This window comes from Camelus dromedarius, chromosome 3 (assembly GCF_036321535.1).
Source record: "Camelus dromedarius isolate mCamDro1 chromosome 3, mCamDro1.pat, whole genome shotgun sequence".
NCBI classification, from domain to species: Eukaryota; Metazoa; Chordata; class Mammalia; order Artiodactyla; family Camelidae; genus Camelus; species Camelus dromedarius.
In genome coordinates this window covers 23,304,612-23,315,531 of record NC_087438.1, presented here as the reverse complement: position 1 = coordinate 23,315,531, position 10,920 = coordinate 23,304,612, and the positions used below count along the sequence as shown (strand labels likewise).

At 39.5% G+C, this 10,920-nt stretch overlaps 1 long non-coding RNA gene across 3 annotated transcripts in view; it reads left to right on the top strand.

Annotated features, from left to right (window-relative positions):
• Positions 1–5,770: 5,770 nt before the first annotated feature.
• LOC116150225 (uncharacterized) overlaps positions 5,771–10,920 on the top strand; it is a 450,186-nt gene continuing 445,036 nt past the window's right edge. For all 3 annotated transcript variants that reach the window (XR_010378073.1, XR_010378074.1, XR_004133939.2), the window contains exons 1-2: positions 5,771–6,071; positions 8,764–8,930. This is a non-coding gene — a long non-coding RNA (uncharacterized LOC116150225). The remainder of the gene's footprint in view (positions 6,072–8,763; positions 8,931–10,920) is intronic.

The following is a 10,920-nucleotide window of genomic DNA, read 5'->3' as shown; positions in this document are numbered from 1 at the left end:
ACTATCAGCTGTAAGCTCTACCCTACCACCTAAAGACACTTTCCTTGCTTAGTCATCTTTTCACCTGGCTTTATTTTAAAAAGTGAGTTTAATCCCAGACCATTGTTTTTTAGGTCATCAATTTTTATCTTTTTATCAGACCAACTCCATCACTTAATGACTGATTGGAGAATCTAGTAATTTTTTTCAAGTTTTCGTGCAGACTAGAAAGATTGGTATCAGAGCTGACTTTACCCATCTCTGATTGAATCATCAATAACTCGATTTTCTGCTGTTGTTAATAATACTGCAACTCCTCTCTTCTTCCCTGTCTCTTAAATTTAGAGAGCTCAGCACTTAGGGCAACTCCAGTCACTCCACATTTGAAACTAACCCATCACTTGCATTCTTGAACTTCCTCCAACCAAATTACTAAAAGAATGTATTCCTGAGGAGACTGATTTTTGTCTTTTTCTCATGACAGGTGTTAGGACCATGACAATTATGACTCACTGGGGAAAAAAAATCCTAAATCAATTCCTTCCCGTAACCTAGGCACTCGGGCTGTCTGAGGTTTGCCATATTTATTAACGCAGGAAGGAGATCTTGTTTTCTTAGTTACAGCTCATTTAATGACAGTCCCTCTGCAGGCTGTCTGTGTGTGTGGCCTGCCTAGGGAATGCTGGAGATTTGATACCTTGGTTTAGATTCTTCCTGGTTGCTAAGGGCAAAAGAGACCATGTGTCCTTCCAGGAGTTCAGTTACCCTGCAGAGCAGCACAGCTGGACCTGCATTCAGGATGGTATTTTTTTCATTAGTAGGGAGGTCAGCAATTCCTGACCAGAGGGCAGATAACACTAAAATTGTGAATACCTCAAATTTCTCTGTGCTCCCCAGATAAGTTATTTTGGAACAACATGTCTTTAAGAAGTTGGAATCTCACTGGGGAGATAAAATTGGGAAGTGACTAACTGCGAAAGAAGTCCTCAGTGTGAATCAAGAATCCTTAGAGGGAAAGTAAAAAAATATAGAATATAAAATGACTAAATAATAATAAAACAATTCACTGCCACATGCCAGATATAATGCAAGTACTGTCACATCCTACAAAATAATTATTTCAATAATAATAATATCTGCTATATGCCAGGATGTACCAAGTGCTTTAGGCAACTTTGTCATTGTTCAAGGTAGGTGCTAGTACCATCTCTAATTTTAGATGAGGAAACTGAGACTCAGATGGAGTAAACAACCTGCCCAAGGTTCTATTGCTGATGAGGGGCATAGCTGGGATTCTGATTATCAAAATTATATTTTCCTTCTCTTCTATGTGATTATTCTATGAACAGATGCCTATAGGAGTTTGAACTGGGATGATAATCATAGAAGACCTCAAAGAAGAGGCCATATGAGATGGCCTTGAAGTACCGGTTGGAATTTGAATGGTGGAAATAGTAGAGAGAGAAGGCACCTGGCATTGCAGGTAAAAGATTTAACGACAACGGCTCTGTGAGCATGGTTTTCTCTTTTATCTTGGGCGCATCTCCCCAGCGCCCCCTGCCTGTTTGCACATCTCATACAGGTGTGTGAGCTGTTGTGTGATGTTCTGACATGGCTGTTTTGTTAAGGCCATTCTGCCATGACTAGGTAATGGCGTCCCCTTCTAAAGGTGAGTGGGTCTTTGAGAATGCCATCTGTGGAAGGGATCACTCTTTTGACAGGACACTGATTCTCCTGATTTTTGAGAGGCAGCTCTGAGACAGGGAGACAGCACCTGCTTCTTTTAAGTCTGCCTCATTGTGAGTCTGGACTTTGATATGGATTTGAGGGCCTTACCGAGCGGTGGGGAAAATTTTTTGCTTTTATCTAGAGTCAGAGGGGGCACACCAAGAGACACTCCCATGGGAGATATTTAGGAAGATAGGGCTGGAGATATTCTGGAAGATAGATTACCTTGTTTCATATTACTCTATTTTCCTTTGGTGCTCTGAGAACCTTCAGCAAAGGTTTTATTTGAATGCTTGAACTTGATCTTGGCTATGCTATGCCATTTGAGTCAAAAAACAGTAATGCCCCCTGAGGTCAGAGTGATGGGGGTAGCAGTAATTCACTCTCTCTCCCCACCTCCCTTCTCTCTCTATCTCATTTCCACTCTTACTTTATTGCTCTCCATGTACTGCTAAATTATTTTGGGGTGCAGACTATGTGCCAAGTCCTTAAGTTAAGGACTTAATGCATCCTGTCTCAATGCTCATGCCCATCCTTGAAGTAAGTACCTTTATTCCTCCAGTTGATAGTTGAGGGTTACAGAACTGGTAAGTGGTAGTTTCAGTTACCTTTTGCCGCAGTAATACTACATAATAAACAACCATGAAACCTCAGTGACATACAGTGGTAAACACCTGTTTGGCACATGAGTCTGTGGGGTAAAGCTAATCTAATCTGGACCTGGCTTATTCTAGCTGGTCTCACTCTTGTGGCCGGCTCTGGGTTGGCTGTGGCTCTGTACTCTTGGCTAGGCTTGCTCACATGTCTGGGGTTTAGCTGGTTATTGGCTGATTGAGGATGACCTCTCCTGGGATGACTGGCAGTTTTCTTTGTTCCACTTCTTGCTCATCCTACAGCATGCTAGCCTAGGCATGTCCATCTCATGGCATGCAGAGGGCAGGAGCAACAAGCAGAAGCATGTAAGTGGTCTTGAAATCTCTACATATGTCATGTCTACTAACATCATACTGGGCAAAGCAAGTCACATGACCTGAGTTGTAGGGCCTGGACAGGTGCAAAATCAGGGCCATTAATGCACTCAACCTGCCGTAGAGGTAGAGCTTATGCCCCTTTCTCACTTATCTATCTCCCACTAATTTGTAAGATATTATCCAATAATTGCCTAATTATTCTTTACCTGCTTTCCTTAAGTAGAAGATGAATCCCAAACTAGAAGATTTGGGGCTGATGGGTCTGGCCACCTCTCCTTGTGAAGATAACCCCTGCATTGACAATTTCAGAGAGGGCGTTTGCTTCCTTACAATGTGTATATTCACATTCTGGAAATATGATGACCCATCAGATCCCACGCTGAAAAATTTTCCGCAGTACAGTGGTTCCCAAGATTCCAGAGGCTGAAGACTTCTCTCCAAAAACAAAGCACTGACAGAGCCTTACATGATAATAGCTGTATCCGATTGAGGAAACATATAGCAGAGAGTTATTCTAGGTTCAGTCCACATGTTTAGGCTAATGTATATTTTATCAATACCCACAATGTCCAGATCTATATACATTTTGAAAATAGTGATACTTGTATGTGTTAGATGTTATTTATGTATTTTACAGGTAGTACAGTTGGTGAATATGAATTCTCTGATTCTTTGCAATAACTCTGAAGCTTCCCTCCCAAGTAAAGGCACACACACAAACACATGCCTATCTCCTTCCTAGCCTTAGTGACTATGTTTTTTTTTAATTATGTATTTTATAAAACCCCTCGTAGTAAATGTAGGGCTGAAGTTACAATGGGGAGGCTATCAGAGCTATGACAGTCTTGTACAAGGTACAGAGGTGGTAGCAACCTGCTTGCTTTCTACAAAGACTCTTTAGTGTGCATAAGAGGAAGACCTTGACTCTTCAGTCAGGGATTTGAAGATTTCCCAGATTGGGCCTAAACTTCCCTTTCTCAGTTTTTCTTTCACAATTTCATTTACAAAATAGTCTCCTTGTCTGAGAAAACACACATTTTTCTCATTTCTGCTTTTTGCTTGATATAAAATACCCTCCTTGTGTTGGGCAACTACCTGTGCCTCAGACCAGGCTCATTCCCTCCCTGAGGTCTTAATCGTGGTTCTCAGCCTGTCTTTTATGTTTTGGTTCCATTCATCTTTTTTTCCCTCTGATATCTTACATTATCATTCTAGAAGTGATTTTAATTAATTAATTTGTGTTTATTTATTTTTATTTTTGGTGGGGGGAGGTAATTAGGTTTTATTTATTTATTGGTTTTTAGAAGAGGTCCTGGGGGTTGAAATTAGAACCTCGTGCATGCTAAGCATGCGCTCTACCAGTTGAGCTATACCTCCCCCGCATTTATTTATTTTTAAATTGAAGTATAATTGATTTACAATGTTGTATTAGTTTCTGGTGTACAGCATAGTGAGATATATATATATCATTATTTTTCATTATAGGCCATTATAAGGTATTGAATATAGTACTCTGTGCTATACAGTAGGACCTTGTTGTTTATCTATTTTATATGTAGTAGTTTGGTGAAATCACCTAGCTCAGTGACTGACACATAGACTGGGCTCAATAAATGCTTATTTCTCCTTTCTACCTGTTTATTTGTACCTTGTATACAGGAAATGCACATTGGTTGAGCCATTTGAAACCCAAATATCTACCCTCTTTAGACCAGCTGTCAGAAAACTGGATTACTTAATACCCCTAGTGTGCATAGAAACTCTTCAAGGAGTTGAATGGGTAAACTCCACAATTGCTTTTTTCTAAAATTGACCAGTCTGAGATGAATGTTATTCTAGTTCTTTTTCCCCAACTTTCCTTTTAAAATCATCTTTCCACCACTTAGAAAAAGAAAGGCACATCTTCCACCATTTCCAAACTTTACTATATACTGTGTTACCTGGGGAGAGGGTATCTCATAAAAGACAAAAATCAGAAATTAGAAAAAATAAAGCATGCTGGCAGAGGAGAGCATTTTTGTAAAGGAAATTGTGAAAGGGAAATCTAGAGAGGGAAGCTTAGGCCCCATCTGGGAGGTTTTCAAATCCCTGGCTGAAGAGTCAGGTCTTTCTCCTATAAGTACTGAAGAGCTTCTGTAGAAAGCACGAAGGTCCCTGCTGCCTCTGCATCTCGCAAAAGACCGTCATAGCTCTGATGGTCTTCCTACTGAAACTTCAGCCCTACATTTCCTATGAGTTATTTTGTAAAATATGTAACATATAGTAATCTGTATATATATTATTATATGTGTCCAGTAAAATTGTAGTTTTTATGTTAAATCATTATTTACCAAACTTTGTAATATGTTTAGAACAGTTCTGTACTACTAAAAATTTTAATAGCTAACTCAATCTAGAAGAAATTATAAACATAAGAGAATTATGGATACAGGAAATTGAAAGCAAATACATATTTCAAATAACATACATGTTTTTGTTTGAGAATAGTATGATAAGGTGATCAACAAAGCATAGCAATTTAGTTCATTTGGATGAATTCTATGGGGACATTCCCTTTGATGACAAAAAAAGCGACAATGTAAACACATGTTAAGAAAGTGTTCATTTACTGTTTAAATGGATGGGTATCAAGTCACTGTTGCATTTAGATTTCATTGGACAAATTTACAAAGAGATGCAATAGTTTTATTTTTAAATGTTATTATTTATAGTACACTGAAAATATCACCCATTGCAATTATTTAAATTTATGATGAAAAAATTTAAAGGACAATTAAAAAATGTGTAAAAGGGGTATATAGCTTTCAGCCTTTTGGGGAGTAAATAATCCAAAAAGTTTGAAGATCACTATTATAGGGAACGTGCAAAATGGAGTTTGGCTAAGGCTGGTGCTTTGCTTACAGTAAATAACTAAGAGTAGTTGGGAGGAACCAGGATCGGCGAAGGGGAAATTAGTAGCACATATACATGCAGTACAGTGGATGTACCATAGAGGGGCGCTGGAAGACTGAGCCAGAGAGACTTCTGCCGGGCTCCTCGAACCGGAAGTGACTTTTGTCACAAGCGCGGAGGCGGGGGAGGGGGTGGAGAAAATGGCGATCGCTGTCAGAAAGGTTCAGCTTCGCAGATTTGGCCACATTAGCGGCAGCGAGTTGGTTTAGGGCAACAGCTGTTGTCAGGACAGGTTTCCAGAGCGACCGGACGTGAAGCAGTTCCAGCCAAGCCCAGTTGGTGAGCTGGAGTCAGTGCTGGTGGAAAGGAGTGCTGAGGATTCCGTTTCCGAGACGCTGGAAGGCTGTGCCTGACCACTTAACGGTTCAGCTTACGCGGAGCAGTCTGTGCGTCTCACACACCCAGAAGTGAAAACACCTCATAATTTCACACACCAGTTAGGTAAAGGTATAAAGTGTTGGTTGCCGTGAATGATGGGTTTACCAACTGAAGAAACCCAGGGTTTCTTGGTGATTTTAATGGTATCTGTGTTAACACAAATTTACTTTCCAAAGCCAATCAATATTTGGTTAATTTAAATTTTTACTTTGTAAAAAGAGTACTTATATTTCAGAGTTCTCTGGTCTGCTAGGAAAGTGAAGGCAGTTTTCCATGAAAGTAGTGATCTAGAATACCAGAAAGAATTTCTCTGCGAGATGGTACTATAGAGACAATTTCTCGTGCTAGAATTCAGGTGTTCAGCTGCAACTTGTTTATTGTATTTGAAACAAATCTAACTAGTTAAATGTAAATCTAAAAACATCTTCAAGACAAAAATAACTGTTTAGATTATCATTTCACATTATCCAAATTCTGATTTCTAATCTATTTTCTCCCTTTCCTTTAGTAGCACAAGTGATTTATATGATTATATTTTTATTTTGTAAATACTGTAAGTTTCCCAGCAGCTACTGTTGCCTATCGAGGAAAATCTAACTTTTTAGTCTGACATTCAATGGCTTCCATAATTTGCTTCGTCTATATTTTGTATTTTATTTTCCATCTCTTCCCTGTGTGGAATAGTAGCCTAAGCTGGCTGTTCACTGCCCTCTGAATATGACATCACGGTACAGTAGGTGCCAGATTAAGATATAAACAAAGGATAGTAGGAGATCACTTTTGGTAGAGCAATCAAGGAAGATTTCATAAAAGAGATGACATTTGAACTGCTCCTTGGTATGTTGAATTTTCAAGGCATGGGTTTAGAATGAAATAACTGAGCTGTTAGTGAGGGACTAGGGGTGACTTAGATGTCTAGAACATTTACTCCAATAAAAGATATGGGAAGCCAGACCCTATTTGCATTGGTCTTTTCTTATTACATACTGCACAAATGTGATAAAAATGCCTACATTAGATTTGTGCTTAGTCTTTGTCCACACATGGAGTTGTGAAATAGGAAATTCCTGAAGTTTGATGCATTGGTAGGCAGAATTTAGTATAGGACAGTTTAGTGTCCTATTTGTGATGGCTTATTATTATTATAGTCATAGAACAACTCCATTCTTGTATTTCACCTACAGCACTTTAATATGTCTCATCCAGGAATATCTCTGGACAAAATAGTGATTCAAGTTTTTGTTGTCAATCTGGGATTAAAAAGAAAAAAAGGTGATGCTACGAGGAATCTTAGAGTGCAGATTCTAGATCTGTCAGGGCATCTGAGTAGCTGAATGCTAATAAAAACAAAACTGTAACTTTTTCCAATATTAGTTTTCCCACCTATGAATATATATAATAATAACTTCCTCCCCTATTTGTAAGAGTATAGTGAAGATTAAATCTGTTAATATATGTGAAAATATTTCTAAAGAATTAAAAATCCCTAAAATGCAAAGGACCAAATTCCAGGTTCCTTATTCTTTCTGAGGATACAGTTAGGTAACCTGAATGATAACTAACCATTCAAATGTGTTAGATGATATAGGTAAAGTCCATGAGGGCTGGGACTTTGTTTTCTATTATATTTCCAGACAGCGACCATCACATTGTAGGTACTCACTATAGATTTATAAAACAAAGGAATGAATGAGTGACTGAGGCATTTAGGGACCTTCCTCTGGCTGGCTGACCTGTCTGCCAAAGCTCTATGTCTAGGAGGCTGGCTGAGTAGAGCCTGTGAACTGTGTGTTTGCCTAAGGATGCCTTGATTCCAGCTGGCTTTTCTCCCTGACTGTTTTGATGATAGAAATAGCTAACATTGCTTGAAGACCAAATATATGCTAGGAGCTGTGAGCTAGGAGCTTACATAAACTATCAGTAATCCTCCCAATCCTGAAAAGGTGTGTATTTTTATTTTAAACACCAGAAACTTATGCTCAGAGTGGCTGAGTAAGTTACTAAATATCTTACAGCTAACATATCAACCTATAGTATAGGCTACATTATGCTGTGATAATAAACAGCCTTTATATCTCAGTGACTTAAAATACAAGGATTTATTTTTGGCTTGTCTCACATGTTCATACTGAGTCAGCAGAAGGGCGCTGCTCCTTTTCCTTAGGGATTCAGGCCACAGAGAAGCAACCATCACAAGAGAAAAGACATTTCTGCAGTGTCACACCAGTAGTGAGTGCCATACATCCCTTTTTCTCAAAATATATTGGTCAGGATTAGTCACATGACTCTAGCCAACTACAGGCAAGCTAGGAAATGTAGCCCTATCATGTGCCTGGAAGATGGAGTGAGACATTTTGGGAGAGGTGCAAATAACTACCAGAGCTAGTAAGTGGAAGACTTGGTTTGTGAATTCAAAAACTATCTGACTCCCAAATAGGTTTATATTGCAAAAGCACATTGCTTTACTCAACTTACCTGGAGTTTTGGGAATGGGGAGTAGGTGTATCATTTAACTTTCTGCTGCTTTTCAGTGAGAGTTGTCTATCTGAGGCAACCTAGGCTAAATCTTCCCAGGCTGAGAATAACTCTTCCTTCTCAGTTGCCACACCAGCAGACATGGCCCCTTTGGCCTATGGTAGATGAGGCCTTGAAGTCAGACTCTGGCAGGACAGGCACCGTCCCCATCCGTGCTATCTTCTGCTTGCTGTGTCTGTAGCAGAGATAGTGTTATTAACAACAGTGTCTGCTATTCCAGGCCCAGAGCTGCAGAAGTGACTTCCAGTCCTGGAGCTGCTGGAGTGACCTAGTGATTGGCTAGGTGTACCCTGAACTGCAGAAGATGTATACTGGGCCAGAAGCAGACCTTCTTCCTGCGGACTTGGAAGGAGCTGATGACAAAGGCCTGCCAGCAGTGCTGAGACTGTAAGTTAAGATCATTCACATTTCCATCTTTGTAGGCAGCCTGTGATTGTTAGTCTGAATACTGCCCAGCTGAAAGCCCTGAATTGAAATTCGGGAGCTTTGAAATCAGCCCTGGCTCTGTCATCACTAGCTATGTGACCTTGGGCAAGTAATTTAATCTCTCAGAAGTCTGAATTTTCTCATCTGGAAGAATTCCAGTTCCAACCTTCTGATTTTTAAGGTGAAAACTGCCAATCTGCACATTGTGTGAATGGCTAATGTCTGAATAGCACTTAGTGTTTTACAGAGCTTTTCTTCAGCTGCCCTGCTGTGCAGACATGATTAATATGATTTTCTCAGTGAAGAAACAGTCTTGTAGGAAGGTGAATTGCCCAAGGTCTCACAGTTAATAAATAGCAGGAGTAGGACTTGAACATAAATCTTCTGTTTCCAAATTTGGTATTTTTTTCTCCTGGCCTGAGTCAGTGACTGGGTAGTCCATAGGGTGTGAAAAAGGACACACAAGTAAAGAAAGTGGGTGGCAAAGAGAAAACAGCAGAGGATTTAAATCCTTGAAGACTAACTTTGAATCCAAGCTCCGCCAGTTACTGGTTTAGAGTCCTAGAAAAGCCACTTCATTTTTCTTTTCCTTTTTTCAGTTTGGCAAAAGTAGGCAGGGGTGATAGTCACCTGGTACACACTGGTACAGCCATACTGCTTATTAAAATAGTGAAATCCTTCTGTGCTATTTGATGAGTAGCCACTCCATCTGATCCCCTCCTTTAAAATGCCTCCCCCCATCATCCTGTGATTCAGCAGCAAAGGAGTTCATGTGGGGCTCAACCAGGGGCATTAAGGATTTACTCCATTTTAGGAGGCTATGGTGGGTTGCAAACCACATTGGTTGTTAAATGTTTTTAATGTCAACAATGATTAGGGCTAATAATGATAACATTCTTCCCAACTTCAGTGGGCTGCTGTTGAAGATCAGATCATATAAAACAATGAAGATGACAGGTCAGCTATAAACCTCAAAGGCAATGTTTTTTAAAATGTCATAGCAATGACCTCTAAGAAAAAAAGTTCTATTGTATATAGGATTTTACCTTGCATGGAACTTGCTGCTTATTAGTCTATGCAAGACTCTGAGATGGTAAAGGAACTTATTTTACATTTTTAACTTTGAATATTTTAAAATATTGAGAATAGAACTCATTTCTTCCACCATACCATACATACCACATCCTCTACTAATTTTGTGAACCTTGGTTTTTGACCCTTAGCTTATTGTTTTATGTGTCTTTACTTATTCCCGTGTAGTACATCTTTCTGTGCAGTGGCTCACATGGTTCCTACCCTAGATGCTGCTTTAGTCCAGAGTTAAAGGCATTCAAGTCCCTATGACAGATTTGTCACAGAGCAGGGGTCTCTGGACTCCAGCTATCCCAGAATAACAAGAATAAGGAAAATGATGGCATCATCAAAACAACAAAGGCAAGAAATATTTATTGAGTGTTTTTTACACGTTGAGGACCCTGCTGAGCGCTGTACATGTGCTACTGATCGTGGTGCTTGACTCCAGCCATTTCACCCGACATGATGAGCCAGGATCAACAAGCCTAGCCTGCAAGCCAGCCAGCTCCAGGCCTGTTTTTGGAAGACCCATGAGCTCAGAATATTTTTTCATATTTATAGGATTGAAAGAAGAGTATGCGACAGAGATTGTATGTGTCCCATAAAGCCTAAAATTGTCATTAGTTTTTCTTTTACAGAATAGTGCCCAAACCACTTTGCTTACAATTGGTTGGATTAGGGTTAGACATTCAGTCCCTTTAAACAACAAATAGTTATTGAGTCCTAACCACTATTTTGGATGTTAGAGATACATCAGTAAGCAAAACAGACAAAAATTCCTGCCCTTGTGTATCTTTACTCTAGATCTAGTTAATGAGATGTTAACTGTTGCTGTTTTGTAAAAGTTCCTCACATTTAAGTAGGTGATAGTGAAAAA